General features: G+C 28.9%; 1 long non-coding RNA gene across 2 annotated transcripts in view; it reads right to left on the bottom strand.

Annotated features, from left to right (window-relative positions):
• Positions 1 to 26589, bottom strand: part of LOC130664575 (uncharacterized) — a 116114-nt gene that overhangs the window by 62045 nt on the left and 27480 nt on the right. For both annotated transcript variants that reach the window (XR_008989429.1, XR_008989428.1), the window contains one exon: positions 3068 to 3108. This is a non-coding gene — a long non-coding RNA (uncharacterized LOC130664575). The remainder of the gene's footprint in view (positions 1 to 3067; positions 3109 to 26589) is intronic.

A 26589-nucleotide genomic window follows, 5' to 3' on the forward strand; every position in this document is an offset into this window, starting at 1 on the left:
GGGTCTTTGAGAATCATTTGAGGCTCATTGAGACTTTTTGAACATCATTTGAGTCTCAAAATGCTTTCTTTACTCAGTGAGGCTGGATTAAGGCTTATTTTTGTTCAATGAGGCTAGATATTTTGATCCGGGATGCAATAGATAGATTTCTATGAAATCTACTAGTGCTAATAATAATGATAATAATTATAATGTAATGTTTATTGTCAGCTAGCTTAATTGCTATTTAATCCATCTTTAGATAAAAAACTATCTTATCTAGTGATGTGAAGCAATGCATATGCTCGTCAATTGCTCGTCATTCGACGTCAATTGACCAACTAAAAAAATGACCGCCGGTCATTTTTTGAAATTAACGGCAATTCCCGCGAAATGAGAATAAAAGCGCCACGATGACTTAAAAAATTATTAAAAACTTGACCAAAAAATTTTTGACGGTCATTTTCCATTTAAGTAGTTGAGCAAGCCAGATTTGTTTATTACCGTCAGAATTTTGTGTGCGTATTGATAGATCTCGTAATCGTTTTTAACAAATAATCTGTAAAACCAATTTCAGCAAACAAATTTCATCGGATTCTGAAGTCCAAAAAATTGACCAAAAAATGACCGAAAAAATTTTGATGGTCATTTTCCATCTAACTAGTTGAGCAAGCCAAATTTGTTTATTAACGTCAGAATTTTTAGATAAACTTTGTTTTGAATATTTAAAATATTTAAGTTGAAAAGAAAAAAAAATGCTCATGAATTTTTGTGACTGACCAAAAAAAAATGACGTCAATTGACGAGCATTTCCTCGTCAATTGCTCGTGATTTGACCAAAGTAACAATGACCGTCATTTCGCATATATTGTTTAAAACCATATATTAAAACATGTTTCCATCACCTATAGTAGAGTTTATGTATTTGATACGATAGAAAAATACTAAATGAATAATTCATCAATAATATTAACATATTTGTACAATCTCTTTGATGTATTATTTTAGTAGTCTTTTAAAAATATTGATTCGAGATTCATTGGTAATTTCCTTTGGTAACTTATTATGACATAAGAATCTACGGTATGTAATTGATCTTTCGGCTGTAACTGTCTTAGTTTGTTCAATTCTGACTTGTGATTTGCTCCTAGTATAATAACGATAATAATGATAATAAAAGTTGACAATATAATGCGTTATAATAATTTCGATAAAGAGAAAAATGTTAACGACTTGTCATTAAAAATTGAATGACGAGCGATAGCGTTAGTGGTCGAGTATGAAAGTTAAGTTGATAATTAAAAAATATTTCATAAAAAAATTAATAATCACAGTGTATATAATTTTTTATTAGCGCATGAGTCGGTAAGTAGTGATATATATATATATATTTTTTAATGATTAAATATCTCGTTACTGATGATACGACAATGATGAGCAGTCTAGCGTGTAGGATAATAATTATTTTCACGTACAAAGTACCCGTATACTGTGTGTCTAACGCACGTGAAACACATGAGAAGAGAATTATTGGGTTGATGGTGAATATGAGGAGAGGAATATTATGGAGGGTCAAATACTGTCCCCTCGTGTGTCGGTTTACCGACTCAACATTATCGAAGTCGTGGTCATAAAAAAATAGTCTATTGTTATTTGGTGTTAAAGTTTTATTAAATTGGGATTGAGAGAAAAATAACCGTTAATAAATAATGAGTATGGTGAGATGGAAGGTTCGTTTAATGATTGTAATAAGTGGATTTATATGGGGATGATATCGATAAAGTAATTGATCGATTTATTATTTATATCATGGGAAATAAGTGGAATTTGTTAGATTTTCTATTAGATTTTAGTTGCGATTTTGGTGTGAGATTTGTAAGAGATTGAGGATTAGGCAACTGGTGATTTATATTTTAAGTATAATTATTGGACGGTGGAAAAAGACGTTTTACTGGACTGGGATTCAGTAAAACCTAGATTTTATTTTATTTATTCGTTGAGTTTTTTTAATAATAAATTTTGGTGGAGCGACGATACTGTGATTTGGCGAGAGATTGAATTGCTTTTAAATCTATTAATTGCAACTTCGGGCGCTCATCAGATCGTTTTTTAAAATCCAGGTATTGCTGATGATATAAATATTATTTGTAGCTAAATAAATAAATAGTTGATAGATTTGTAAAATAAATATTATTTGACTTGGAATATACTGTTATATATGCTGGCCGACTTTGCCCGTTCTGACCGAAATCACTCCGATAAACAGACACCAGCGCCACCACGAACAATTTTTTTTTATAAATAAATAATTCGAGTAATAAATATATTAATTGACAACTCAATGATAACCTAGTCAGGATATCAAACTTTCATTTTGTGATAAATGTTTTTTTTTTAATTAAAAATAATTGAACGTATTCCGTTTCTAGCCGGTGTTATTTTCTCCCCAAAATCGTTTGTCAAACAGTTTTAACCTCGCAAATAAACTCTATCAGAATTATAAAACAAAATAACTTTATTTTATTTGCATAAAGTGTCTGATAAAAAATAACATTTATTATTTAAAAATAATTATCAAAAAAAATTTCTAATTTTTTCGACGGCCCATTTTGCCTCACTTTCTTCTATAATTATCAATCATAAATTTTTAAAGAAAAAAATTTAATTAAATTTTCTTTCCACTTTTTAAAATGAGAAAATGGCCGTCTTATAAAACTTGGTATTAATTTATAAATAATAACAAAACAATAACGATTTTAGAAGCCGTACTTCATAGGGTCATACTTAAGGGTCATCTGAAGATGATACAGAAATAATAAATCCGATTAATTGAATATTTTAAGTGTTATGGTGAGTGCGTACATGCAAACATACGCACGGAGCAACGAAACCGCGTTTGATTCGCGCAACACAAATAATATTACAGTCAGCTTACAATTTAAAACCACAATGGCCTTCTCTAATGACGTTAACTATACGAAGTAGATTAAAAATTAATTTCAATTTATTATTAAACTTCATTTAATAACTGTTATATGCATTCGATCAAATATATTTATACAACTATATAAAATTTATTTTCACTCACCAGAATCGTATGTCAATAGCACTGGTTATCGATGCGTAATCCTGAAAAATAAATAACAAAATATATTAATTAATTAATTCCATTGCATAACTATATATTCATATATTTACTATATGTTTTATTATTTTTTTTATCAAACAAACAATTACAATGTTCCACTTTATATTTTCATTTTTTTTTAATTTTCGTTACACGAGAATATTTATTTTAATTTTCATTAAAAAAAATACTCTCATATATCCTGACCTAGATATCATGCCATGAATACTTCATTGTCTTGATGTATGATTAAAACATAGATATATATAAATAAAAAATTCATCTATACAAGAGGATGAATTTTCATATTTATTTATCCATTAATATCGAAATAGATATGTACTAATAAAGCTATTCTGTTATCGCAGGTATGATAGAATATTTAAAAATATATACATAATTCTTTTTCTTTTTTTAAACAGTTTAATCCATCAAAAGTGTTACATCTACTTCATGGATTTAAACTGATGTATATTCTATCCATTGGCTATTTTACATTCCATTTACCAGTTTAATTAGCGAGTGAATTTAATAAAGGTAGATCCTTTGTATTTTCATAACTTTTAATCCCCTTGCTCTGTACAAGGTTTAACACAACTAACGAAATAAAATATTTATACACGTTAACAATATTCAATCCTATTGTAGAACTTTGTTTCAATAGATTATATTTCATCATTATTTTCTGATTTTATTATTCATTTACAATAATTGGAGAAAATGTCGTTATTTTAATAAAATATCACGTGTATTTTATCGTCCGTCATTCTGACAGAAGTAAAGGAGATAACGCTAAAATGAAATCAACTATGGAGAGAAGTTGAATGGAATTTTACCATAACAATGCTCACTAACAAGTTATAGTATTGATAAATTTCATTAGATATCTGATAAAATAATTTATGAATGATTGGAGAAAAAAAAACTAAAATAATGGTTAGAGAGTCCAAAAGCGCACACCTCGATCGCTCATTTTATTTTTAATCATTACTTTTGTTTTGTAATATTAATTTATTTTTTTTTAGTATGAATTTTTATTCAACTTATAAATAATCAATTTGATTTTTTTATTTATTATTTTCAGTTTAATATTTCTTTATTAACATTTTTTTTAAATATCCCGCCTTTTTGTCTTAGATGTCGCTCTTTTTTTTCAAACCTATACTGGTACGCTAGTGCTGCCGCCAGTAGTTGATGGAGAGAAAAAATGAAAAAAATAATAACAACAGTAAAAAAAAAAATGGCAGCTAAATTTTTCGTGAATAATCAGTTTTACGTTTTTGATTAATTACAATTAAACTAAAAGGATTTAGATTGTGATTTTCCATAGGGTTCTTGTGATAAAAAATACAAAGATAATAAAAAAAAAGTTGGGCCGATTAATTGTGTCTATCGAGAGTTATCGTGTCTACGAAGTTTCATACGTAACAATTGACAGCACTGGTTTCTTGAGTTAAAATAATTTATTTTAAACTAATAAAATAACGAATCGACTTAATTTTAAGTTTAAATTGTTCCTTAATAAATTCTCTGTATGCTAGTATACAATTTTACCTCTTTTGGTGTAATTAAAAGAGTGTAGAAATATTTATGTGTGAGTAAAATAGTCGAAAAAAAACTGTAAAAAATTAAGCAAAAAGTTTGGTCCTGTAAGTACATCTAGGACACATCTAAATGTTTAACATGCGCATTGTAAAATACAGAACTCGATAGCATGAATAGAAAGTGCCATTTCTACTAATAATGTAGTAAAAGTTTAGTTTCTGGTTGGGAGTCCTCACAGTACTCAACTTTTTAGGTTTTTTTCGCTGAAAAATGTTCTGCATGTGCAAAACGAGTTTGCCAGTTCAGAATTACACTACAATAGTACGATCAAATAAAATGGAAAAAATGTCCCGAATTAAAGTTTAAGTGATACTTAAATTCAATTAGGTGCTGGCTAGATTCTCTTTTAGTACGTTTGTCCTTAAGTGCTATCTAGAATTTAACGTTTTAGCAATTTTTAGAAGTCGAGCCTGGCCAGAATCTAAAAATCTTAACATGGTCTATTTAGATTCTTCTAGGCACTCTAACAACTTTGCCAGAACCTTTCTAACTACTTTTAGGCCCGACTGATATTTAATTTAAAAATTATAAAAAATTATTGAAAATTTTAATTTTTTCTTCTACGATCTTCAGAGATCCTCAGGATCCTAAAATGATCTCTTAGGATTCGGTCATGTACTTTTATAATTTATCTTTATATAAAACCAAATTTTTTTTACGGGACTAAGAAAAATTTAGGCTGTGTGAGACTTTAAAAAATTTCAGAGTGTATACGGAAATTATATCATTGTGATAATTTTTTATATAATTTAAATACTCGTCCATTATATCAAAAGGAAAAATTAATTTCAAAAGTATTTTAAAAATTATATAAATAACTAAGAAATTTTATAATAATTTAGTATCAAACTCGTCTTCACAGTATCCAATTATCAAGATTAATAAAATCGATTTATTCTTTTGAATTTCCCTCTTCACTGTTCCAATCATTTAAAAAATTTATAGTTACAAAAAATTAAGAATTTAATAGGACCTAGAAAGATTGTAAAATAGAGTCTAACCAGGCGCTAATAAGTCCGCTTAAAATTTTAAGTAAAGCCTCGACAAGCTCTATCAGACACTGTAAGCATCTCTAATGAGAGTCTGTAGAAGTTCTAATACCTGTCGAAATTAGAAAAAAGCAAAGCTTACTAGTTCCTAAACAGAACATCCTTTCTACGTTCCTTAGGTTCTGGATTCCTTTTACGTCCTACAGATCGTAGATCAGTAGAACCTCAAGGACTTAAATTTCGACAGGATATTCATGAATCATGACTAAAAATATAATCATATGATAGATAAACAGTGTCAATGATTCAAATATATAAAACATATGGACGAAATGAATGATTTATGAAAACAAAGGAAAATACCGGAATCCTCAAATTTCCTTTGACCCACCAATTATTGTTAGTGATGTTTTGTGCGGGCGTGGGTTAGACGGCTTGATAGAGTGAGAGACTTTAGTAGCATAGTACAGAATCATTTGTAGCAGGTGGTGGTTTGTATTCGATAAAGCCAGCCTCGGCAAAACGGATTTGCATACTCTCAATGCATATGCATAGTAAACTTGACCAATCAGAGTTGTGGAACAAGCCCTGGATGTTGGATGTTACGTTTCGTATTCTACTGTCTATCTATATTCACATCTGCATACATATATTCATATATTTACCCATATATATCTATGTATATAACCAACAGTTTGAATTTGCCGAGTATTGGTATGTCCCAGGTATTGCTTTTACTATTACTAAATAACCGTGTTTGCATGCATCACATATATGTGTATTTAAGAGTGTGTGTCGGTGTGTTAAACACCACGGCAGAAGTGATAGGTTCAATTTAGAAGGGATGACATTATAGACGCGTTAATAACCAATCGAGTGACGTTGTGTCGTCATCGATGGCGCCCAAAAACGCTATGGTAAATTCAAACGATAAATGAATCACACGTTAATCTAAAACTTCACATTAAAATCATCGTCATCATCACCCCCATCATTTTATGCATCAAATTTATACCAAATTTCGTATAAATCAATAATATATTGTTATTATCATTATTATTTACATTTAGATTGATACACAAATTTATTTTTCAATCATAACTTTTGAACTATCAAATTTATGTTAAAATATGCGAAGTCCTTTTTTGTAGGAAATTTTGTCCTCTACAAATTGTTTTCTATACATTTTTATTGTATCTTTGATAGTTTTGCTAAAAATTCTATTTTTAGTGTGAGATGTCGAAATTAGGCTCAAATAAATCCCATAATTTTTTTCCATTATCTTTGAATTTAAATTCCGGCGAAATTATTGAACCTGCGGCAAAAATGTACTGAGATAATTTTATAGAGAATTCAATTTCCTACACAAAATGTCTCTGTGATATGTGACGTAAATTTGATAGTTCACCGGATATTCGAATTCGAAATGATAAATTTGATAATTATGAAATTTTTGGTTAATTAGTTGCCATATATATGAGCGGAAATGATTTATATTATTATTATTTAGTTGTAATTACGTATTACTTAAGGAATGATTGATTTAGGCAATTAATTTTAATTGGATATGTAATTAATGTTATCAAATCTCGATAATTAAATAACGATGAAAATTGATTACTTAAACTAGGTCATTAAATAATGGTATTCATATATTTTTCAACTCATCAAATGTAGGTCATGGATGTTATTTTCAAAGTATTGATTTATGTGTTTCCAGTTAAATTTATTCCCGTTAATATAAAAAGTTTTTGAATTTTGAAAACTTTAAAGCTGTCGTTCCTTTAAAATAAAATGTCAATAGGATATTTTGAAATAAATATTTAAAATATCCCGGCTGGTATTGTAGGATGACAATTTTAATAGTTATGGATGTGTGAGACATAAAAGAGATCGTATTGCACAGAACAGTGTTGGTACGAATGTGTGGATCCGCAGGACAACCTGCCATTATTTATACCAACGTAAATCAGGATCGATCGATTAGCTGTCAGTGTCGACACCACGTACGTTTGTACTCTCTAACGCCCCCAAAAACCGGGTGAGTAAGAGAGAAAGAGAGAGATATAGTGTGCATGTAATGCTAGAATATTGTAGTATGTGTACACAGGACAGCAATCGTTCCTACTCGTATGTCACACCAAGGACATTCAAATTTCACGCTTCGTTGTACTATTTTTTTTTTTTTTAGTTCAATACGACAAAATACGTTACAATGCGTGTCTTGAAATTACTCTAATACTGTGATAACTTTTTTTTTTTTATTATTACCATTATTTCGTTAACTAGAGTAAAAAGCTTCCATTCAAAAGTGCATAGTTCTGTTGTAACAAAAGTACTAATTTAAATTTTTGTAACCAGTATTCAAAATTCGCGCCATTTAGCGCCTAGAAATATTGGACATGAAACATTGGATAATAAAAATAACTTACTGTTCAAATTATGACGTCATCAGATGTGCAAAAATAGATATTTTCGATACATGTATGGAAAGTTAGGGATTCTGACAGGCTTGAAGTGACGTCACTAGTCTGAGGTTAGGGCGCATTCTCAACGAAGCCGTGTGAGTAATTGAACGAGCGAGCCTGGATATAGTAAACAAAGTCTTGTTAAAAAAGTGTCATAACCTCAAATGTCCTGTTACCAAGTCTACTTTTGAACACAACGTATCGAATAATATTTTTATCATAGCAATGGTAGAAGCTCGATTTACAAGAAGAAGTAGCTTAGAATTTTTCGTTTTTAAAAAGATCGTTCGAAATCACAGGACAAAAATAAAAATTTATGATAATAACGTTGAATTTATTTATAAGTATCGACTTTGTCAATATTTTTTTTATAGATCTGTAGCCATCTAGCGGGCGATTAAAGAATTAAAATAATTTCCGATGCATTATAGAATTTGCCCGTATCCATGAGGGAATTCGGAGACCGATAGACAGAAAAAAGTCATTTTTCGATACTTGTGCAAGGAAAAATGACTAAACTATAGCTGACTTCCGTAGTCGGTATTACGAAAAATATTTTTTAGTTGCATGTTCTATAGACTAGCGTGCAAAAAATATCGAAGTAACTCATTGAGTCATCTCGTGGCATAATTTTTCATCATATATTTATGAGTGCCCTTTGTTACCTGTCGTCTGAGCCAAACATTGACATACTTTTCGAGTGTTGCTTACAGAAACGGAATGTATACATCTAATACACAATCGCACTTGATATATAAACTACTATTTTTGCTGTTACTTTCATAGACTGTATTGAAAATGTATACTCAAGTGTTCATAAGTTAAAACTGTTTAAATACATTTATTGATGTCGATATTGATTAATTAATTTATTAAATTATCAAAAATGTTGTAGAAAAAAAAATTTTTTTTGTGGGTTATTTTATATCGAAATTTTGTTTTATCAAAATTTCTCCCAAATTTCATAAAATATTTCAAATAATCACTTTGTGTCGATAATTTTGCAGGCCAAACTTATCGTCTATAACAGAAATTTTATTTTCACTTCTAATTCTGACCATAATGACCAGAGTGGTCATCTTGCCCCACTCTCCCTTAGATGACGTACATAAATATTTCCAATCGAAAAATTTTTTTTTCAATATCATGCCTCATTTTACCCCAGGATCCTCTACAAAAATAAAAAGCCTAATTTTCTTAGACCTAATTTCGAAACAAGATAATTTTTATTGAAATTTGATGACAGCCCACAAATAAAATTTTTATTTCCGTAATTCAAAAAATTTAGTGATCAAAAAAACGATCAATCGCTTAAATAATATTTACTTAAGTTTTTACTCTCGACAAATTGCAGTTTGAAAAGAAAAAAAAATAAAACCTAGGAGCAATAAAAAGTAAAATTACCGTCGAATAACAAATAAAACAAAACCCAGTTACTACAATATAAATTTATATTTTCACCAAATTCCACAATGTTTACCACTCGGTAACTTGTTCTATAAGATTTACGTTATCTTGTACATCATCCCGACATATATAACATAAGACACTTAATCCACTTTTATCGCGGTAAGAGTACAAAGTTTTTTGGTGAGCGAGAAAAGCATCAGCGGTAAAAGAACCGAGCCCAAGTCCAAGTGGAAGTGAGCTTTCCCTACATCTATACTACAGTTTTCCCGGGTCTAGTGTGTTATATAACAAAGTACATTTATTTAAGTTCACTCGATGAAAGTTTGGATGAAAGCTGGATGAGTTAGTTCGCTGAGGTTTTTTTTTTTATTATATTTTATTATTATATAGTTGTGGAAAGAATAAAAAGATAGTATGGCGTTAGTGGTGACGGAAGAGAACAGAGTACTACTCAGTCCAGGATCCAAAGTCCGGAGGTTTAAAAAGGACGACAGCCAACGGGCATCAAACCACAGGCTGACCACCTGTGCTAGGATTTACTTTCCTCAGCTCTTTCTCACCCTCATTTATCATTTTTTTTCTTTCATTTTGTTGACGTGTCCTTTTTTTTACGGTTTATAGCTCTCGGTTATTTCTTTTGAGAAGAGCGCCTGCATTGACCGGCTGCCTTGGCCGAGTTTCGTGGTCGCAACCTTCCGTCTAACAGGTCACTCCTTCCTCCTTTTTTCTCTCTCTCTCTTATATCAAACCAGCGATCCGTGTCTTTTAAATTATAAGAGCACCTGCCGGTAACAGGTGATACCTTAGGGTTTCATGTTTATCTAATTTCGTTGCCACGTGTCTTGTTTATTGTATTTATTTTATTTACATTATTCACTGACATTCATTGTTGATATTCTTTTATTTATATCACAAGCTCCTTAAATATTTTATAAATTTATATGAAAAGAAATTTATTTGACGGACTACAATTTAGAACTTCACCCAATTGAGGAGTTACCGGATAAACAATAAAAGAAATGATGAATTCGCATCAATTAGGAATAGGGGGAAGGGGTGGGGGTGAAGCGACCCCATTCCAGAATGACCCCCTTTCAAAAAGTTATAAAAAATAAATTTTTTTTCTGACATTCTCATATTTATTGAGGGCTAAATCGCTTACGTGCAAAATCACTGACCAAAACAAGTTGGACCCATGTCAAAATTTTTTAAAATAAATGTCTGCAAATTTTTTTTATTTTTCAGAACAGAATAACTCGAAAAAAATAAAAAAAAATGACAAGGAAAATTTATTAATTTCCATTTTTACCGGGTGTACATGTGGAGTAAATTAAGTCCGATCGGGGTATGAGGGTATGAATATTTCTTTTCATAAGAAATTATGCATTCAAAATTATATTTTTTATCGACGAAATCTGAGTTCAGCTCGAGATATGCTAAACTTCTTTTTTTTTTGGAGTACTTTAAATAAATTTCGACTTTTGGTCCAGAAAATTATCTTGTCATGGGATCAAAAATTTACGCGATTCGTTAAATTTAATAAAAGTGACATTTCTTATTTTATAGGGAATAAAATTGTTTTTATCTTAATAAATTTTCGAAACAATACAAAATTTTTCTTGTATTTAAAATACAATTCTACTTCTGATACTTAAAAAATAAAACTACTTTTTATTAACATTCCTTGACACCAAAAAAAAATTTAACACCATTTTTGAGGTTAAATTTAACACCGTTTTTTTTCTACAGTGTAGGGGAAAGGGGGGGGGCAAAATGGGCCCCTTAAAATTTTGAGTGCCTCGAATGATTTGGGGGCGAAATGGGTCCCAAAAATTTGAGGGGCCCATTTTGCCCCCCCCCCCTTCCCCTACTTATTTGTATCTTTGGAATTAATAATTAGCATCAAAATAACACGAAAATCTCTAGACATAAATTTTCACCCCCTCCCCCTTTAATAAAAATTTTGAAACCGATCAGAAAAATTACGGAAATTGTTGTATTTCAGTCAATAAACTTTTAAGCAGACCTTCTTACCCCCCACCCCCTGTTCCTTGAATAAAATTATCGTGAGTAAATAATATAAATTAGGGGTAAGAAAAATGGACGCACTGAAATTTATCAATAAATTAAAATTGTAAAGGAAAAAATATCAGATGTGCAGACCGTTAACTAAAATATCGTTAAAAAAAATCAGTTTATTAGAGACTGTGATTAATCTACTAGTGATACCGTTCGCGAATTATTCGGTTGTGGAAAAAGTAAATTTAATGAGAGTAAAAATAAAATAATCTAAAACAGTGTAGTTGAATAACGTTTCGAGTGCGTCTGCATATCAGTGAAATTGGTAAAGCATTCACAGCACGAAAGTCACATAAACTTGAGAATAACTACCCGAGTACGATAGTAAGCAGATAAGAGTATAGAGTTATGTTATATATTATATAAATGCTGAGCAAAAGCATTTGAGTTGTTGCAGAAAATAGAAAAGTGTGGATAAAAAATATCAAAGTTATATATTTATAGGGTTTTTTCATGGAAGAATGCTTCTGTACGAAAATAACACTTTTTTATGTATGAATGTATGTAAGGTATAAATATCCATTATCCACGTGTTATCGTGAATGAGAAAATATAAGAGGAAAGAAGCGTACAAGGAAAGAGAGGAGGAAAAAAAATGACTTTTAAATGCATAAGGAAGCAAGAGTGTGCTAGTTTTGCACGGTCATTATCATCCGGAACTTCCGGAGACCGGTAAACCACGAGTTTAATCTAATCTACTATATAGTTTTTTTCATTCTACGAACCACCTTTCACTTCGAATTCATTTAACTTTTTTCTTTGTTTCCTTGTTTGAGATTTTTAAAAAACCCAAGAGTTGATCCTGGGCTGAGCTCATAGACGATCAATTGTTTGCTGCTTCAACGTTTTTAGTGATTTTAAATCAAGCTGCTGGGGTAGAAATTATTTAGATAAAACTTTCTTTATACAATTTAAATTTGCGTGAACTATTTTTAGTTAACTTGCACTTAAATTAGTAAACAGTCTGCAGTCTCGTATAGTAACAAATACTTATCTGAAGTTCGAAGAAAATTAACCATTAACTCAATTTAAAGAATCTATTTTTGAAGCAAATCCTATTTTATTGACTTGAGAAAATTTAAATTTCCCGCCAAAAGATTATATTTTGTTAGCGGAAGTTCAGGCATAGGTCAAACAATGCTGAGCTTAATTTGACACAGAGAACCCGTGTAAAAAAAAGTTCGACATGTCGAACTTCGAAATTTGAGACAATTTCGGACATTTAACTTTAATTTCGGACAGGTAACATTTGAGTGTCAAGAGAAATACGAATATAAAAAATTATAGGATGGAATTGGAAGACGAAATGAAAATTTTACAAGGAAATTTCCAGAAAATTTATTAATTTTTTACTAAATTTCTCGAATGTCAAAAAGTCGTTCTCAAAACAAGTCAGAATTTTCAATTCTTGAGAGATTTTTTCAATGTCTGATCAGTATGACGGCTCAAAATTTCTGGTTTCGTCTAACTTTTTTAGAACTGAAGTAAAATTTAATTTGAGCGGAAATGACAAAAATCTACAACTTTACACTACACTGTTAAAAAAAATTTGAAAATTACAATACAAAGGGAATTAAATTTTCATAACTAGATATTTGAATTGTATATACAAAGGAAAGATAAAATTAAAAAAAAAAAGAATTTGAATATTAAAAAACTTGTATTTGAAAATTCAAAAAGAAGTATTTGAAAATCCAAAGTGTTAATTTGAAAATTCAAAAACATGTATTTTAAATTCACAATTTTATGAGAATATACAATTTTTTGAAAATTCAAACAATTTTTTTAACAGTGTAGTTTTTGTTAATATGAAATTTCCAAACAGTTTAATATTGTCTAAAATTTCGAAGATCTGTAGGTCGAACTTTTTCGAATCTTTTTTTTTACGCGGGTACAAAGTATATTTTTTTTTAATAAAAAGTTTTTTTTTAACATAAAGTTTTAATTATTTCGAGTTTATGAATAAATGTACGCAAAATAAAACATCAATTTGGATTGATTACGTTCGTGATTACGGTTTTCTCAAATTATTTACTTATTCTACTCAATTACTTAAATTTTTTTATTGAAATTTGTATGAAGCTGAAAAAATTAAATCATTTCATTAATTCAAATTACGAAACCCGGATCAAAAATTAGAACCTTAATTTGAACCTCGAATTCGGGCTCCAAATAGACGTATTCTAGACCTTCATTTGAACCTCTATACTGGGATTATTTTCGTTTCTGCACTATAGGGATTCAAATGAGGTTCTATTTATCGTCTAGAGAAAATTGACTCAACCCATAAACATTTTGGATCCACCACTGAAATTTTGTTGAATATCAAAATAGGTTAGAATCAATGACAGTTAAGTTGTCACAACTACGCTGGTCATTGAAGGAATCATTAATTCCAAAGAGGGCGTTACTTTCAGAGAAACCATCTGTTTTGTTCACTATGTGAAAATGTCAGGGGACTTTCCGCCAACGACGGTTTCGTTCCAAGTGTTTTTATTGTCTGTTTATATAAAAAAAAACCCTACTCTAGAGCAAATGAAAATCAGCACAACTTCTTCAATTATCGTCATATGAATTTAACTTTTTCTTTTTTTCGTCTCGACGGAAAATCTCTGGAAAAGATGTTAGTTATCTCATATTTGTTACCAAACATACGTTTTCCAATGGAAATTACCATTGGTCAACAAAAAAACAAAGATTTTCATCAACTTCTTGTTCATGTCATGAAAAATTTATTAAGAACGTGACCTTATAAAAACGATGATCGAAGTCCCGAAAATTATAAAATAATATATGAAGATCAAAATAAACTCATACATCCTGAATTCATCTAGATAAAATTTCCACAGTAAATGAAGTATTCGTAGAAATGAAACTTAAGAGCAAGTTTTACGAAGCGTGATTTGAGGTACGTTCGGATGTGCGATGAAAGCAGTTTCCAGTGAAAGCGAGAGCATTAAATCTATTCCTAGAGAGGAAGTACTCATCTGCCCATATGTTGTATATTATAAGCCCCGATGAATATTTGAGTTCTGGCACGTGGAACTCCTCTCGGGTGGGGGACTGTTACGTCCCGAGATCTGCTTCTATTCAAGATAACGAAATGCTACTGCAGAATTAAGAAGCAGTAAGACAAGACGAGCAAAGACAAGAAGCAGGTCAGAGTAGTAGCGGTACTCGAGGTGGTTAAATTATATTCAGCTGTAAGGCTTTAGCTTCTGGAGCATCGTCTATGTTCTAACCTTGTCTTACCTTTTCAGATGGCTTTTAACTCTGGTATCTACAAAGGAGTTTGTATGTGTTGGTGTATGAGTGTGTTTGGTAAAGGGGGAGTAAGAAAGCAAGTTGGTAATTTCATTAGTTTTGTTGATAATCCTCGCTTTTGCCACCATTCTCTTCTATGACTTCAAATCCTATTTTTATCTCTTTCTTTTTCTTTCTTCATTTTCAGCTGCAGCTTCAGTTTACAAGCTCACCCTTTGCTATTTTCCTCGCTTTCTTAGCTGTCCTTTTTTCACGCTTGCACTATTGTCGTTTGTCTAAGACAAAGCTAATCTCTGAGCAATTATCACTGCCGTTTAATGATAAACAGCTTTGTTTGTTTAAGCTATTTGTTTGCTTTTTTTGTTTACTGCGGCACCTTAACAAATAATTCACCTGTTTGAGGTATTTCGTTTATTTAAGACTTTTAGAGGATTATTGAGTTAAATGTTCAGAAGAAAGAGTACAATAAGCTTCTCAAAATATATCTTTCTTTTTTTTGCAGAATAATTGTGACTTATTTTCACTAATTAATTTATGTGTTTCCTAGTCCTCAAGCTTTACTTTAAATTGAAATTCTGACTCAACTATGGAGTTTATGAAAAAAACCATAAAAACCAGTTTTGTAGAGCATGAAATTCCCTACAAAAAAGTCCCTTGCAGATTTCTACATATTCTCAATAGTTTACGAGTTATGGTAATTTTTAATTAAATTAAAAATTTTTTCTTCTGATTTTTCCATCGAAATTTGCCATATTTTACTTCTAATTAAAATTACGCTTAAACTTTCAAATTTACATAAAAAATTACTCAATACTTTTTTATAGACAATAAAATTTCCTACGAAAAAGATATCCGCAAATTTTTATGTACACTCAATAGTTTACGAGTTATGGTAATTTTAAATTAAATTCCAAATTTTTCCTTCTGATTTTTCCATCGAAATTTGCCATATTTCACGAATAATTAAAATTACGCTTAAATTATCAAATTGACATAAAAAATCACTCAATACTTTTTTGTAGACAATAAAATTTTCTACAAAAAAAATTTCAGCAAATTTTTACGTACACTCAATATTTTACGAGTTGTGGTCATTTTTAATTAAATTCAAAATTTTTTCTTCTGATTTTTCCATCGAAATTTGCCATATTTTACTTCTAATTAAAATTACTCTCAAACTATCAAGCTAACATAAAAAATCACTCAATACTTTTTTGTAGACAGTTAAATTTCCTACAAAAAAGATATTCGCAAATTTTCACGTACACTCAATAGTTTACGAGTTGTGGTAATTTTAAATTAAATTCCAAATTTTTCCTTCTGATTTTTCCATCGGAATTTGCCATATTTTACTTCTAATTAAAATTACTCTTAAACTATCAAATTTACATAAAAAATCACTCTACACTTTTTTGTAGACAGTAAAATTTCCTACAAAAAAAATATCAACAAATTTTTACGTGCACTCAATAGTTTACAAGTTATCTTAATTTGAAAATAGAACAAAATTTTTCGACATAACCTCAAATTATTTCCTTGTGACTTTAAATGAAAATTCTGTCTAAACTATCAAACTCACGGAAAAAATCATCATGACAATTTTTGTAGACAATTAAATTTCCTACAAAAAAGGTCATTGGTCATTTTTCAATGCACTCAATACATAACAAGTTATTTAGGTTTAAAAGCCTACACTTTTTGTCATAATCTCCATAAACTTTTAACATTCTGTTAAAAATTCAATTCAAAGCCACTAAAGTCACGTTTGAAGCTTTTAAAGCCTACTTAAATTCCTATAAAATGTTGTAATAACTCGCTTATTAATAAATAAAACGTTTTCACTCAACAAAAGACCGTAAATTTACGCACAATTTACTAATAAAAATTCAATTTTACTAAATGCCCTAATATTATGCATTCATACATTTATATATATAATGTAAATAATATATATTAATATATTAAACATTAATTTCCATAAATTTCATTTCTTGTCACATGTTTCTAGAATATATAAAGGTATTTCATGTGGCTTCAATCGAAAATAATTCAATTTGATTGTACCTTCCGTAAAAGCAATTGCCGATGAAATTCAATCAGCGGTAAATGTGAACAAGCTGTAGCGTGAAAGCTTCATTGAAATATACATTTTATATCTATATATATTTATACATATATATATATTCCACTTGATTGAACTATTTATACATTTTTTTTCCTTATTTATTTTTATTTTTATTTTCTTTAACTCAAGTATCATTTCGACGTTTGATGTATTAAATTGCTGTACATACGCATTTGCACATATATATAAATATATATGTGCATATATTCATCAATGCACTATTGATCAAGACTCAATTTATGAGATGATTCATCATATCAATTCTGTCAGTATTTCTATGTGTATTAGTTGATATTTCCTGTTACTAAATTAACATTGGTGCCTCACCTATAATAATAATATACCAGAATATATGTATAGACATATATATTATTTGTCCTTGTGCCCACATGCTACAATTAAAATCCAATAATTACGATTATTATTATTGCTCTCATACTTCACTCATAGTAGTACTGGTACTAGACGACTGGAACTGAATCAGTAATTTAATAAATTCAATTGTTTAATTAACTTAATTAAGTCATTAAATAAAAACAATTATCGTTTCACACGTGTCAGTACTTTGACGATACATTAATTCACTACAAACTATTTGAATAATTTAATGGTTCATTAATTTATTGTTTTTTTACTCAATAATTTGAACGATTTCTGTCGATTTGAAAATTTTTGACGTTTTAAATTTGCCGCGTAAAAAAATTTCATTCATAATTAATTTAAATCTGAGTTTCATCTCTAAACTCAGATCGTGACACAAATATGACTTTCATTATTAATTTGTAACAACATAACTTTAATCACGACAAAATTATGACTCAGTCTAATTTTTATCCTCGTGATCCCCCGCATGGAAAAGCTATATATTGTTAAAAGTAAATAAAAAAATATATGGTGAATATGTGATAAATATATAGCGGCAAAAATATCTATATTGAAAAATATATGTTTTTTACATATATTGGATTATATATTTATAATAATATCTTTACTTGTATATAATGTTTTGTATTTTCCTATATATATTATCTCATATAATGCTCAATATATTCTTGTCATATATGGATGGTATATATATAATTTATAAGTATAATATAATAAACTTGATATATAAATCCATATATTTTGACTCACATAATTAGTGGTATATGGTCTCTATATAATTGATTATATATGAAAGAATTTATATGTTTAAATATATGGTTAGCGGTATATTGGAATTATATTTTTCTAATATATTAAAACTTATATTTTTCGCAATATATTGAAAATTTTATTTTTTCAATTTCTACACAAATCCACAAAAAAATTCAAATTTACTATTTTTTTTTTCTTTTCATTGACCTTACATTTACTGAATAACTAACGCAATAACCTAAGAAAAGTAAAAAAAGTGCCATATATTTTACAATATACTGGAAACCATATATTTTGCAATATACTGGAAAACATATATAAAAAATATAAAAAATACTATATATTAATTAATATACTACTTTCAATATAATATATCAATATAAAAAAAGATATATTAAATTATATATGTAAAACACACATAAAAAAGTCATATATTGATAAATATATTGGTAATATATTCTAGCAATATATTTTTTTTCAATATATTATCATATATTAATACGGCAAAAATCTGAATATGATTTTATATATTGTACAATATATCACATTCTAATATTCATATATTCTATCATATATGTTTTCACATATAAAGTTTTTTTATGCGGGCCGAAGTTCATTCACTAAATTAATTTTACAATCGAAGCTGCTCTACGTAAATCAAGTACTTGATAGGAGAAATTTATTGGTAATTTCAGAATTGATGAATTTGACAAAAGGTAAAAATTAAGTCAAGTTTCTATCAAAGTCATCCCAAGTCCAATTCGAAGACATAATAAATTAATTTTAGAATTGATACGGATTTACTAGACAAAAAAATGGAGTAAATTCATGATGAAAGTCATATTTGTGTTACGATCTGAGTTTCGTCACGAAATTCAAATCTAAATTAATTATGAACAAAAATTTTTTTTACACGGGTGTATATTCAGTTAAATTTTTTTTTTTTTCAACATCGGTACAGGTCAATTTGACAAAATTTTTAGTAGAAATCCAAAATTGTTGCAACTAAAAATAGGAAAATATTTTTTTGAAGTTTGAAAAAAATCAAAATTCTACACGGAAAAAGTTCTCTAGTAAAATTTACTCATTAATTGTGAATAAAACTGGGTCTGGATGAATAATTACCCTTTTGTTTCTAGATATTGATCAATTATGGGGTAGAAATCCCTAATTTCGAGTAATTTTTAATTAAAAAAGCGTAAAAAATGAAACACATAAAAGCAGTTTTTAATCTTCCCGTATTTATTTTGTTCATAGCCCAGGTTTCCTCTAAATTGTAGGGTAATTTTTATCAAAAAATTCTCTCCGAGTAGAGTTTTGATTACTTTGAGTAAAAAAAAATGTTACTTATTTTTAAAAATGTCTTAATTAATTTGGACAGGATTAATAATTTGTAAACGCCGGTAAATAAACTGAAGTTCTGTAAGGGAGTTAAGAATTTGCGATGAAGTTTCCGAGCTGATAAGAAGTTTAAACTTTTTATTTATTAATAGAAGAGTTGTTAGCATTTTTTATATGACCTGAAGTAGGTTTTAATGGCTTTTTATGAAACTTCAGTGGTTTGGAATTGAAATTTAAAGTTGCATGTGAAAAGTTTGTGGTGGTTATTTTAAAAAATTGTTGGTTTGTTTCGGATTAATATGACGTTAATTATTAAGCGGACGTAGAAATTTGTCGAGAGCTTTTTTGTAGAAAATTTGATTATCTTTGAGAAAGTATTATAATTTTATAGGTGAATTTATTCGAAGAGTAATTTGAAGTTCATATAAAATGTAAAAAAATGTATCGTTGAATTTTAAGTTACGAAAACATTCAAATTGTGAAATTACTTCTGAAATTAACCATTTTCATGGAAAATTTCCGAATCAAAATTTGATACACTAAAATTCTATCAGGCGCTGACTAGAATCTTATTTAGTAGTTTTATGACCTCAAGTGCTTCCTAGGATTTCACAAGTTCTAGCAATTTTTAAAAGTTGAGTCTGGTCAGAATTTAAGAATCTTAACATGGTCTATTTAGATTCTTCTAGGCACTCTAACAACTTTGCCAGAATCTTTCTAACTGCTTTTAGGCCCGACTGATATTTAATTTAAAAATTATAAAAAATTATTGTAAATTTTAATTTCTTCTTCTACGATCTTCAGAGATCCTCAGGATCCTAAAATGATCTCTTACGATTCGGTCATGTACTTTTATAATTTATCTTTATATAAAACCAAATTTTTTTTACGGGACTAAGAAAAATTTAGGCTGTGTGAGACTTTAAAAAATTTCAGAGTGTATACGGAAATTATATCATTATGATAATTTTTTATATAATTTAAATACTCGTCCATTATATCAAAAGGAAAAATTGATTTCAAAAGTATTTTAAAAATTATATAAATAACTAAGAAATTTTATAATAATTTAGTATCAAACTCGTCTTCACAGTATCCAATTATCAAGATTAATAAAATCGATTTATTCTTTTGAATTTCCCTCTTCACTGTTCCAATCATTTAAAAAATTTATAGTTACAAAAAATTAAGAATTTAATAGGACCTAGAAAGATTATAAAATAGAGTCTAACCAGGCACTAATAAGTCCGCTTAAAATTTTAAGTAAAGCCTCGACAAGCTCTATCAGACACTGTAAGCATCTCTAATGAGAGTCTGTATAAGTTCTAATACCTGTCGAAATTAGGAAAAAGCAAAGCTTACTAGTTCCCAAACAGAACATCCTTTCTACGTTCCTTAGGTTCTGAATTCCTCTTTCGTTCTATAGAACATATCTTAGTAGAACCTCAAGACCTAAATTTCGACTAATTGATGTTTTACCCACTGTAAAAAATTTTCAGAGTGAACGCGGATTACATCTGAAGTGAATGCAGAGTGAATGCGAGCGGATGACTGTTTATTTATTCAATTCCCTTGGAGTGAATACGAATTGAAATAAAATCCGTAATTACTCCGAATCCTCCCGAATTTTCACGATACTAAAGTTAGCCATCGTTTCATAATTTTTTTTTATTTTCTTTCAAAACAATAAATTACAAAAAAACCAAATTTTAAAAAATTGCACCCATAGTTTTTTTAATTTCCCACATGTGCATTTTTTTTTTTTTTTTTTTTTAATTGATTTGTTGAAAAAAAATCCATAAATTGTTGATCGTCTGTCAATTTCAGGATCATGATTTTTCACGGTGGAAAAGTAAATAAGAAAATTTCTATAAATTCAATATTCGGGACCAAGTTACGAAAAAAGAAAAAATCCAATTCATTTTATCAACAATAACCCGATTTGAAATGACAATTAAAAAAATATATGTATAAATATACCCGAAAAAAGTTCATCTCTACCCGAGGTTTTTAATTAAATAACGCGTCTATTCTTAAAAATGATATTCCTGCGCATGTTCTCGAGTTTAACCAGCATAAAAATAATTTAAAAAATTTATAATATCGACTTTTATCCTTGAGCAGTCAGATAAAATTACATCTAACCCGCAGAGATCCGAGTGCTCTCACCCACGTGCAGCACAATACTATCCAGCAAATTACCTTGCAGCATATATCTAGTTTTATCTCGTCTCATACAACTTTCAACATCTCTCATATCAAACTAACAAACAACAATAATTATAAAAATAATAATATACTTTATCTTTAACGTAATTTAATCCTTATTAAAAACGTAATTGCGATTTTAATCAGAAATAATCTCAAGTGCCTTAATAGTAACAGAATCCATGTAATAAAAATGATTTTAAGTACAAGCTCAAGCTGAAGTAACTCATGATGAGACGTAATTAGACATTTTAAAGTAATTGACTTAAGTTATCACTTGGATCTCGAATCTTTAATCTCAAAGCTTCTTGCTTACTATATATTTTATGTTAACTTTTCTTTATCTCTTCTTCTTCTTCGTCTTCGTCTTCTTCTTATCCTTGTTAGCGGTCTTCCGGGTTTACAACCGTATGTTTGTGTACGCAAAACCACTAAAGGTTTAATCATTAATCATGATTCATGCGTTGCATGAGTTACGTAATGGCATTGCCAAGACAACAACCAGAGCTATGGAATTGAGTTGTGATAGTAATAGAGAACAGGCACATGTGTTTTACTTTGATATATATCTATATAAATGCATAGACGGATGTACGTGATTTTGTCATGCGTATGTGCAAGCAAATGTCTGGGAAAATGATTGCGCTCATCATTGATCGATCGTATAAATGCGGGATTAACTATATATGTACATATTTATGTATATATATGGAAGAGCGGGGAAACGGGTATGGGTGGGCAAAACGAACTGGTCATAAAATTTATTAAAAATTTTTTTGTTTCCAAAATTTTGTCTAATTGTCATTTACAAATCTTATTATCGTTTTCGTACAATTTTGAGTGTCCCAAAATTATTTCAAAAATTTGTTCTTGAAAGAAATTTTTAAAAATTTTCTTTAGGAAATTTTTAGTGGACTCAAAGTATTGTTGGCTGTGAAAAATCCTTACAGTTCCTTCCTCATACGAAAAAAATATATACGTCAAACTACATATATGAGACATATATTTTTATATCTAATAATATAGCATATAATGTAGCATATATGCAGTTTGGTCTGAATATATTCCTATATATATTTTTTTCGTATGGGTCTTCACTATAGGGGTGGGGGAGAGATCAAAATGGGGTTTCCCTAAAATGGTATAAAAATAGTTTATTTTCTTTAGATACAAACAATTTTATTATAGTCATTTTTTTTTTTAAATAAAAGAAAAAGTAATTTTTCAACTTTTTTTTTTGAAGGATGATCTATTTTGCCCACCCGGAAAAAATCTTGTGAAAATTTTTTGGCAATAAATGTACTTTGACATATAATTGATAAAAAAATTAAGCCTTCCAAAAATTTTTCACTGGAAATATGAAAGCTGTCAAAAAAAAAAGTGTAATTGATTTTTTGAAAATATCTCTGTAAATAGTACGTTATCTGAAAAATTATAAGAGACTTTTTTTGTAGAGCTTTAAATTTCCTACAAAAAAGGTATCTTGTATTTTTTTTTCAAATTGAATTCTTATTGAAATAATTGGAGTTTAAAAGTCTCGAAATTAGACCTATAAAATTTTGGTTTAAAATTTGGACCACGTGACCGTCAAAAGTTTGATATTAAAAAAATTCTGGGCACGCTCGAAAATTAGATCAAATTTTAGCTGCAATGTACAAGAAAATTGATCAAAATATCATTAGTTTTTTTTACATTAAATTTTAAAAGTGATAAATGATTCAAATTTGGAAAATTAAAATTTGTAAGTAAAATAAAAATAAATAAATTTATCAAAATATTGTAATTAGTTTTTTGCGGGATAAATTTTAAAAAGCAAAATAAAAAATATCCCTCATTAAAAGTTTTATATTCGAATGCAAATAGAATAAAAATAAAGTTAATTAAAAAAAAAAACTAAGTTTTTTTTTCAGAAGGTTTACTCGACGTAAAATTGAATTGGGTATGATAAAAATGGTCGATTTTGTAAAATCAACATGAAGATTTCAGAACGTTAGGTTGTGGAGTGCTGTCTGCCTACACGATGTAGAAGAATACCGAGCGGAATAATTTGAAAATAATGAGGGCTTGATGAGAAGTAGTCTTGAAGAGAGTTAGGCGGTCGGGCAACGGTGTTATCTCTACTGCGGTCTTGGTGGTTCTGCTCATACACACTCAATACTTCCATCCTACACTTTTTTTTATACCCATACACACACGAGCCTGCACATAATATTAACACACAACTACGTGGTTGTGTCATGTATAATATATAGCTTTGAATCATGGTTTTCATTTATACAGAAAGAAATATAACGACAGTCTGTTCTGGTTATAGTTTTCTACAACCACCGTCATCATCACCAGCGAGCGAGACAACCACCAGAGTATACAAGTAATATTTTTATTCGCCATACTACTCGTTATGTCTGTCCACAGGGCTCATTAATCACTTGTCAACCTCTTTTAACACTTTTATACCACCCTATGATCACATTATTATAACAAACTATCATCAATAATAATAATAATAAATAATAAAAAATAAAACAACGGAAAAAAAGCCACTGATAAAATTTACGGTTGAATTTAGTTTTAAATATTTGTTTTAATTCTAATAACTCGTAATCTATGGAAGGTATGAAAAAATTTACAGAGACCTTTTTTGCAGGGAATTTAATTCTCTATAAAAAAGTATTTTGTAATTTTTTGTGTAAGTCGAGTAGTTTGTGAGTTATTTCGGTTTTAAGTACAAGAAAAATTGGGGGTAATTATTTTGAATTTTTTTCGTTTAGTTTCAAATTGAAATAACTTGTGAATTATTGAGTGAATAGAAAAATTTGTTAGGACCTCTTTGTAGAAAATTTAATTTCCTACAAAAAAGCTTCATATGATTTTTTACGCAGAGTTAATGGGTTAGAGAGAGTTTTAGTTGAAAGTAAAACAGCGAATTTTTGTATTATTTTTATAATTAATTAGGTTATAATATCAAAGTGTTCATTACAGCGGTACAGAATAATTTAATTATGTTGTTGTTCATCGCCGTGTAATATAAACTTACAACGTTTGAATTATATAAAAAAATTAAACTGGTAAAAATTGTATTACATGAGTTTTCGTTGCTTCGAATATTAGTGGCGCCCAAAAGCGAGTTTGTTAAAATGTACGCGATAAAAGTGAAAAAAATGTTGGAAAATCTATAAGTGCACCTCAATCGCTCATTTTATTTTTAATCATTACTTTTCTTCTATAATATTAATTTATTTTTTTTTATTATGAATTTTTATTCAACTTATAAATTATCAATTTGATTTTTTTATTTATTATTTTCAGTTTAATATTTTTTTATTAACTTTTTTTTTAAATATCCCGCCTTTTTGTCTTAGATGTCGCTCTTTTTTTCAGACCTATACTGCTACGCTGGTGCTGCCGCCAGTAGTTGATGGAGAGAAAAAATGAAAAAAATAATATCAACAGTAAAAATAAAAATGGCGGCTAAATTTTTCGTGAATAAACAGTTTTACGTTTTTAATTAATTACAATTAAACTAAAAGGATTTAGATTGTGATTTTCCATAGGGTTCTTGTGATAAAAAATACAAAGATAATAAAAAAAAAGTTGGGCCGATTAATTGTGTCTATCGAGAGTTATCGTGTCTACTAAGTTTCATACGCAACAATTGACAGCACTGGTTTCTTGAGTTAAAATAATTTATTTTAAACTGATAAAATAATGAATCGACTTAATATTGGGTTCAAATTGTTCCTTAATAAATTCTCTATATGCTGGTATACAATTTAACCTATTTCGGTGTAATTAAAGAAGTGTAGAGATAATTTAATGTGAGTAAATGTGTCAAAAATAATAGACCGATCGTAAAGCAGCCTTAGCGCTTTCGCGCTTGTGTGTGCAAAAATTCATGAGTCGGGGCAAAATAACTCAGTACTTTTGTTAGATGTTCGGGGCTGAGACAAAATTTTTGTTCAAAATCGGGGCAAATTAATCAGCTCGGGCAATGCGAGCGATCTAAAATATTGAACAACAAAAAAATGTTTTCTCAAGTGTCTGTTTTAACTCTGAGGTAAAATGGGTCACTAATAAATAAAAATTTCCATTACTGTTCCATTTTACCTCAGAGTAAATTTTTTCTAATTTTTATTAGAAAAATAAACACAAAAAAAAATTGTATATGTTGTAAAAAATTTTGAATCGGCCGCGCTGTCCAAGCTTATCAATCCACCCCATTTTTTTTTAGTCTTAACAAACTATTTAATTAAAACAACAAATTAAAGCTTGAAAACTTCTCTGGCACTAAATTTATCTTTTTTCTCAAGATAAAGGATTGATATAAAAATAATAATGGTTATTATTTTACAGAATTTTTATCGAGTTTGTTATAGGAAATTGGATGTCGTCGATGGATGTCAAGTGTGAGTCACGGTCGATCGTTAGTTGTTGTCGTTGTTGTTTATTTTCCGAGAGAAATATAAAAGGGAGAGAAGAAATTTAATAGGAACAAAGTCTGAAAAGCTGAACAGCCTTTCATATATGTCTACCCTAGGTATAGTCTATGTCGCTCAGTGAGAATCGAGTAGATGCAATCACAGAATATCGATCTTCAAAAACTAGAAAACAGTAGTGCCACCAGTAGAATCAGATAAAGAGATTGGAGGAAAGCAAAACCTCTGTGGAATATAATGTTCCAGAGAACATGTTAGGAATATTGAGAGAATCTACTTGTTCTACAATCTCGTACAAATTTGTCCTTTTTCACTATATAGATAAATATATATAGATATAGATTTAAAAATTCCCTAGACTTTTGAATATTTTACAATCAATGTGTAACTTTATAAATTCATTTGTGAATTTATAATTTTA

The sequence above is a fragment of the Microplitis mediator genome, chromosome 3 (genome assembly GCF_029852145.1).
Source record: "Microplitis mediator isolate UGA2020A chromosome 3, iyMicMedi2.1, whole genome shotgun sequence".
Classification (NCBI taxonomy): domain Eukaryota; kingdom Metazoa; phylum Arthropoda; class Insecta; order Hymenoptera; family Braconidae; genus Microplitis; species Microplitis mediator.